Source organism: Amblyomma mixtum, chromosome 7 (genome assembly GCF_055824585.1).
Source record: "Amblyomma mixtum isolate Tamu chromosome 7, ASM5582458v1, whole genome shotgun sequence".
Taxonomy (NCBI): Eukaryota; Metazoa; Arthropoda; class Arachnida; order Ixodida; family Ixodidae; genus Amblyomma; species Amblyomma mixtum.
Genome location: NC_143018.1, coordinates 70,688,284 through 70,695,940, shown reverse-complemented (window position 1 = coordinate 70,695,940; position 7,657 = coordinate 70,688,284). Strand labels below are relative to the sequence as shown.

Sequence of the window (7,657 nt, the reverse complement as noted above, 5' to 3'; positions counted from 1 at the left end):
ATTTTCCAAACGCGCGCGCAGCATACTGCTCAGCCATTTTTAAGGGCATGCCCATCGAAAACGGTGGCGAAGGTGCTATGCGCATGCAGGACGTTACCGGAAATAAAGATTTATTTCGGTACACTTCCATAACCTCTCCTAATGGATTTTTCCGACGAGTTTGTGTAGATAATAGCCAATTTACTGGTGCAACGATCGCACCCTTCAGTAAAGAAAATATAGAGCGAATATTGACGGTAAATTTATGTCACAGGTAAAAACTTACACCGCAATTAATAAGACTGTTTTGAAATTTCTATGAATAATCAGGATGTACGCCTATACTACGCGGGTAAATATGGCGAAGATTCGAGCTTTCTCAAGAAATAGGCATAACGTTGCCTTCTACTCCCTACGAGGAGTGGATGCGAATTCGATTGCTTTACGGACTGAGAATAAGTGCAAATATTCGATTCAGCAATCAAACGGACCTTTATTGTTAGTTCAATGGGACAATGTACAGGAAGCTACAAGAATAATCATAACGAATAGACATTGGCATGCAAACTGCGAAGAGGCCGAACCATACTGAAAAGAATAGTTTGTCCTTATGCAGAAATAACGGACCGATAGATTTGAAAGTTTCGTGCACCGGTTTACAATAAAGGCAGAACAGAATGGTGCGCTTTTGAAATTATATTAATGGCGGCAGGCCGCTGAAACTGCTCAGTGAGCAGCAAAGACGAGTTGACCTCGGGCGTCTCTGTGTTGGAAGGTCTCGGGTGTATAGTCGACACAAACGAAGACTGGCTCTAACATGGGCGCGCAGCGGACGTGGAAGGAGCCCCGGCTGATTGACGCTATTCCTTACCCACAGGTAGGTCCTTCAAGCGGCGGTCACCTCTAGTACAGCCTTTGTCGGTACCATCGGGTTGCGTTCCTCCGTTAGCAACTTCACGAGTACCGGAGGCATCGGAAAGCTTTTTGAAGTCTTCGGCCAGTTGATTCAGGAGTTCCATGAGCCGAGGATGCTCCTTTCCACCGCTCTCACAGACCTTGGCCAGAATGGCCTGCGTAGCGACTCGGAGGCGATTCGGAGAGCAAATGCTGGACAAGGGTGCCTTGGCGGTCGTCGCTGCTCGCTCCGTCTTCGCATCCTTTGCAGCTGCGTATGTGCACCATGAAATCAGAAGGCCGGATGTCCAGCCGTCCGCAACGGAAGCACATCTTCGGGTGGTGGGTACAGTGCTTCAAGTAGTGCTCCTCAAGGTGCCGAAGCTCACTGCTGTGCGTGCAGCCGTAATCGATGTTAAGGCAGTAGACGTGCAGAGTCCCGAGGTCCTTGGCGTTGAAGTTGACGCCACGCATACGGGGTTTGGTTTCGCCTTCGGGGCAGGTGCTCACCCTTCTTCCCCTGAATTGGGCGTTGGCCTCTTTGGTGGTAGCATCCAGGCAGCTGGCGCATACAGCATTGCCGCACGGGGCAAGATACTGCACCGGCAGCACGTCATGGCACAGGCAACATGCCCGCCCATCGGGCAGCGGATCAACGAAAACGAGTGGGCGGCAGTCGACGAAGGAGTCGTATCCCCGCACAGTGTACCGAGGTCCGAAATGTTGGCCCTGCAACACCTGCGCAGGTGAACGGCATGAGTTTGAGCATCAGCAATACTGGGAGAAGTGCCGCCATCCGAGAGTGTGAACGCAATTCTTCTAGTCGGTCTCGTTCAGCACAATGATAGCGCAAAAAAAAGAGCTAAACCTTTCGAAGACAACGATGCGTCTTAATACTAAAAGGTGGTGTAAGAGCGTGTAGACAGCAGACTGACAGCAGATCCCGGCTGCCACTTGGCTCTTTGGATTCCGTGCAAACAGACTTTTGACCCATTTTCGCCGTTAAAACAAATAAAGCTGAAATAACTTAAACGGCCGCGTAGCGCACAAAACAACAATCAGCTTTCGTTAACGAGATTAAATGCAGAGTACCACATACCAAGTAGCTGAATTTTGCCATCAGATTGCGCCAGTAGCCAGCGTAATGATACGTCGTCCGTCATGTGGGACACGACATGATGCAGGCTTTAAGACCAGTTCGGTATCCTCTCGCAGGAAATTTTTGTTCCAGTGGTCGACTGTTGCGCTCCGCCACGTGGAACATTAAGGTGGCAGCTTGGGCTTGTTGGTAACACATGTGAACAAAAATAGCGCAGGAAGGAAGGAACAAGGACACGAAAGGACACACACTAGCGCTAATAGCCCGCGTGTGTGTCCTTGCTTGTCCTTGTTCTGTTCCTGTGCTATTTTTGTTGACACGTGGTACAGGTCGTGGGTTTACGCGCTTGGAAAAGCCACTACCGGTTCCAATTTTGTACCGCGTTTACTCGAATGTAACGCGGGGGCCGATTTTGTGGGTGCAAAACTGGACAAAAAAAATTGATGGTCGATTTGTGTAGTTAGGACTTTTGGGTTAGGTTAAATGCGAATTAGGTGCGTTAGCAATTTGGTTTTCACTTCCGTTCCGGTGTTCAGACCCAGTGTTCCCGGAAGGCTGTTGTTTGGATAGGGATAACGGGTTAATATCTCTATTGATCATTCTCTCCTGTAGATTCATAGATCTCTGGCAGTCCTTATACTACTCCTGGCGCAGTGATACAGCGGACAAGCGATACGCCACTGCACTTCTATGGCAGGTGCTGCCATCGGTGGGATTTGCGTGACTTGGGCTGGGTCGCGGCCCGGGATCCCTTCGCGAGCAGCCTCTAGTGATTAATTCAGCTGGAACCCGACATGGTAGGCAGGTTGCTCGACCAACACCAAGCAGAAAAACACACAACGCCTAAATGCGCGGAGTGGCCACTATAATTGCGAGCGCACTAACAAAGAAGTGCCCGATAGTAACCCGATTACCTAAAAAAATGACTTCCCTGTGGCTCATCTTGACAGGTAGGCGATGACACGCGAACCTTAACAAAGTACGACAGTTGCTATCAGCTGTTATCGACGTAAGGCTTCACTGGCCTCCTTTCTTTTTCTAAAGAGCCGAAAAAAAATAAACACAGGTTCCCGCGCCGCACCATCAAAGCGTTAACCGGATGCTTTAGAGGTCTCGTCGTAAAAACAAAACTTCTCCCACTCGCTCAACCCCTCGTTCAACCATGCCCCCCCGAGCCTCGGTGATCCTTCTCGGCAGCATATAAAGAAGCCGTCGTCAAACGCGCGGAGCTGTCACAAAACGGCGCGGCCGGACGCCAGCTTAAGGGTGGCTAAAAGTGCATCACATGTACAAGTTTTCGTCGAACGTTGTTTATTCTGGCACACTGCGATTTAGCCCCAAACGCTTTCCTTCCTGTTTCAGGAATGCGCGTTTTTCCAGCAAGCAATTACCACAGGGAAGAAAAATAGAAGCATCGAAAAAGCTGGCGCGTCGCCTGCACCGGCGCCTTATCAAACACAGCGCGAAACTCTACGCATGCCGCGCGGTTTGGTCAAAACCAGCGCGACGCACATCGTCTGCACTGACGCAAAGCTTTTCGAACTCTGTGCCATTAATACCCGAAACGCTTCGGAGCTAGTATCACCATCAGTGGACATGTTTGTCGGGTAAAAGACGAAACCGTGTACGCCGTGTACGCGAGCGCCTATTCCCTTGCAATAGCAGCGCCAAGCTTTTAAGTGCACCCGAATCGGATAACTAACTACCTTTCCCGATAACTACCGGAAACCGAGGGCGTCTACGAAAGCTGACTAGAACGAAATGAAGGCCTTTACGTCTCTCGTGTTCTACCACGTTTCTTCGTGACGGCGGGTTAGCCTACAAACTGCGCACGCGAGAGCGGGAAGACTTCGGAACACTTGAGTGCCGGCGGCACTGAAGGAGAAATGTAAAAAAAAAACAACATAACGACCACATAACATAACATAACGAACATAAAAAGCGAGCACATAACGGAGGTGAAATGAAGGCGCGTAGATGACGGAAGCAAGCCGTTCACGCGAAATAAAAGGCTGCTTGCTGTTTCATTGGTATTTCGTGGTGAAAATGGTTGGAAACAAGTACGGCGTTTGAGCAGCCTGTAAATTGACCAAGACCTGCCGCAAGGTGAGCCTGCAATGGTGGCCCTGCATATTTAGGCTGTGGAAGGAAAGACGCAAAGCCGTACTTCCGTTGCGCCACGGCCGTGGGCTACGAGCATGGCCTACGAGATCCCCTCTTTCAGAGCCTTGTTACGACCGAATTTGAGACCCGCGATGATAACGGTGGCGGATTATACAGCGGAAATTTCCAAAAGGTCGTTTGACCCTCAAGATTCCCCAACCTTCGAAGCTTCAGACCGTTTCCTCATCCCGGACGAGCCCCCTTGGTGATGCAACAACCGACCACGCTACCTTCGAGCCCTAACAACTGGTGGCAGCGGTGGGATGCTGCTACCAGATTTATGATAGCCTGGAGTTCAATCCCCAGTGCCGCCGGGTACCCACCGGTGATACAATGGCTACAAGCTTTCCCCTGGTCTAGTGCTGGGCTCATTAGGGTGAAATGCTTGAGAAGTGGGTCTTTGACCCCATCTTGAGTAAAAGAAAATTGTCTTGCGCCATGGCGCTATTTGGCCACAGATACTCTCGCGCCATAAAAATTCATCAGTATATATCTGCCAAACTGGACGTGGTGTCAATGAGCATGCGAGTGAACGCAAAAGATCGATGGGCAAGGCACTCGGTCGAGAGTGCACCCGCCCACTATCGCTCTTGCCACGATGACAGCGATAAAAACTGTCAGCAACGACTTGAGGAAATAAAAGTTGTAACGAGGAGTAAGCGTAGATTAGCACATGAACTACTTGAAGCTCTTTTTTTACCAAGCAGAGAGGCGACACTAGCATTAGCACCACTTCAGTCTCCCTGCGAGCAAGTGAAATACGATTATTAAAGGATATGTGAAACTGCTGTCTATATATTTTTTACTCTACAATGAAGAAAAGAAATCCTCCCATGGCGCTCCTTGAGTCGTAGCTAGAACTCGATCGACATCAGCACGCGCCGAAACCACTCACGGACGGTCCGCTTCAAGCATTTGGTGATTGTAATAAAGGTGTCTTTGCTTCAGAGATGCATCAAATACAGCTGCGACTATGTACAGGTGCGGCCAGAAATATGCATGGAACACGCTTAGGAGAGAACTTTCCTGATCCGTTATGTAGAAAATGTATGAAGGTGTCTTAGGTTTATAGCTCTGCAGTGGCACCATGCTGGGGTACGTGAAAAGTTAGTTCATAATTTTTGGCCAGGTAAGCCATGCGACCACCTATTTACGCGTTGGATTGTGATCGTGTGAAGCGCAGAATTATGAAAGCACAAAATTTTCCTGAAAACTACAAGAATACAGCAGAAAGAACTATCATGCATCTTAAGGCTCAGCTCCGCTTTTGAGAAGAGACGTTTCTCACACCACTGCAGGCATATCGAGCGTAATAAAAACGATGCAACGAATAGCCCACCGGCAATGTCGACTCCTCGAAAGAAAAGACCTCTGAACTCCTCTTGTGACATCACCCACTTTTCCCGGTTAACTTTACCGCGGCATTAATTTACAACACAACACTCAGGAAGCGACGGGCGCCCAGATGCGTGACGTCAAATTTGCTTTTAGAAGGCCGTGCCACTGACGTGGACGATACTCCTTAGAATGCGCCCGAAAATGGGTTGCTGGGTTGTACTACAATATACTGTGCAGGACAAGGAGCTTGCAAAGCGCACTGCCGCGCCCAAGTGGAGATGGCGCTGAGACGTCTTTGAGACGTCTTTGAGATATGAAGGCTACAGAACGCGAAGCTAGCGCTGGACACGAGAACTTCGTATTTGCATCCACCTCGAGCGCCAAGCATAGGGCTTCGGAAGTCCCAACATGCCACTTCAAGGATCCTCAAGGTCAAGGAGAAGAAGAGAAGACACCACTCGGTGATCTGACAATTAATAGATCGTTGACGAAATGAAGCTCTATGACTATCATTACCTACCTTCTCATGGTCACTACTGGCGGAGGCAGACGCAAGTTCTTTCACGTCGTCGTCCTGCACAGGCATCGCATTCTGATGAGGCGAACCCATCTGCTTGATCCTGAAGGTCGTGAGCTTCAGCACACACGCTTGTCGGCTTGGCGGCGACGCCTATGAGTACACCGCGCTACGTGCTCCGCCTATTTGCTGTGCAACAGCAGTCACGTGACGACCGTGATGCTTTGCAAAGCGAACAAACATCGGGTAATGATGATGTCCTTCAGGAAATAGCCCTGTGAACACACACAAAAAAATCGTTTATCGCCAGTGACACGGCTCATAACTAGATCGCGCAGATTTTTCAGCCTCGCCAGAAGATGAACATAGAAAGACGGGCACCGATTCTTCTTACGCCAAAGAGCGCCGCATTGCGCACAGACGCAGGAAGTAAGTAGAGATACCCGCGATATCTCGAACTGCAAGTAAAGCTACGCGCAGTTTCAGGCCACCGTTTTCCTGAGTGCATGAGTCAATATATGTGGGCGTCACACTGGCATGAGCTTGTGATTTAGCCTTACTTTGTTCGCGTAGGAAAAATTACCGACGATTACGTTACTTCCTAATGCGAAATTTGAGCGCAGCAAATAAGCTGTTTCACCTTTTCGATAGATTGAGGCAAAGAAATCGAGCAACACATGTATGCGCTATCACAGAATTTTTTTTTTATTTTTCACACGTATTCGCAATTTCGGCTCGGGCGGTGCACATATACAGATCCGCCGCCACCGATCTGGCTCTTTGATTGCCACCGCACAGGGGTTGCATTGGAGGAGGAGCGAAGAAAGGAATTAAGTTCGAGCCGGCGCTTTGACAACCGGAGACTCGCAGGAAGAGGGGGGAGGGGGCGGCGTGTACACCCAGCGGCAAACGATGGAAGCGCGCGCAGCAAGCGGACAACACGATAAAGGGAGGAGGGAAGAGATAGCAGCGACTGACTGATGCCGCTGACGCCGATAGCGCTGGGGGGATGAAAGGGGGGCGGAGCTGGTTACCAGGCCGACGCCGACGACGACGCGAAACCCAGGAACGGACGCCAAAGAGCTGCGCTCTAAAAATCAACCCGATTGCCTACCTACTAATGCAAAGCCACATATTTACGCTAAGTAATTTTGTCATAAGAATGCAGCCGGATCGAGACATGTTGGCACGTACAGCTGGTGAAATCTTTAGCTGGCGTGCGTGACGGCCACGTTTTCCGTGCTGCTGCAGTTCATGACGGCGCAAACTTGCTAAGATATCAAATTTAAGCAGATGCTTACTAAACTCCTGCTTAATATTGAGCTTTCCCCAAGTTTGATTGTGCTGTGCGATGTCAGTGCACGTTAAAGAACCCCAGGTGGTCGAAATTTCCGGAGCCCTTCACTACGGCGTCCCTCATGGCCCGAGTTGCTTCGGGACGTTAAACCCCAATAAACCAAACCAAGTTTGATCGTCACAAAGTGCAAGTGTGACGGCCCTAATGAGGGGTCACAATTCGCAACCCGGTGGGTTGCCATCTGGGATTCGTGCAAAGGGTGGGAGTGAACGAGCCAACATCACAACTGACTGATAAGGAAAATATTTAATCGTCAGCTGTGGTTGCCTGAAGGGGGTCGGCGATCTGCTCACCCGGTGACGAGACGGGG

At 49.9% G+C, this 7,657-nt stretch overlaps 1 pseudogene across 1 annotated transcript; it reads right to left on the bottom strand.

Moving 5' to 3' along the window:
• Positions 1-839: 839 nt before the first annotated feature.
• On the bottom strand, positions 840-6,123 carry LOC149336414 (TNF receptor-associated factor 6-like; annotated as a pseudogene). The gene is made up of 2 exons (XR_016284513.1): positions 5,994-6,123; positions 840-1,611 (listed from the first exon to the last, which is right to left on the bottom strand). The product of XR_016284513.1 is annotated as a TNF receptor-associated factor 6-like (transcript).
• Between the last annotated feature and the right edge of the window lie 1,534 nt (positions 6,124-7,657).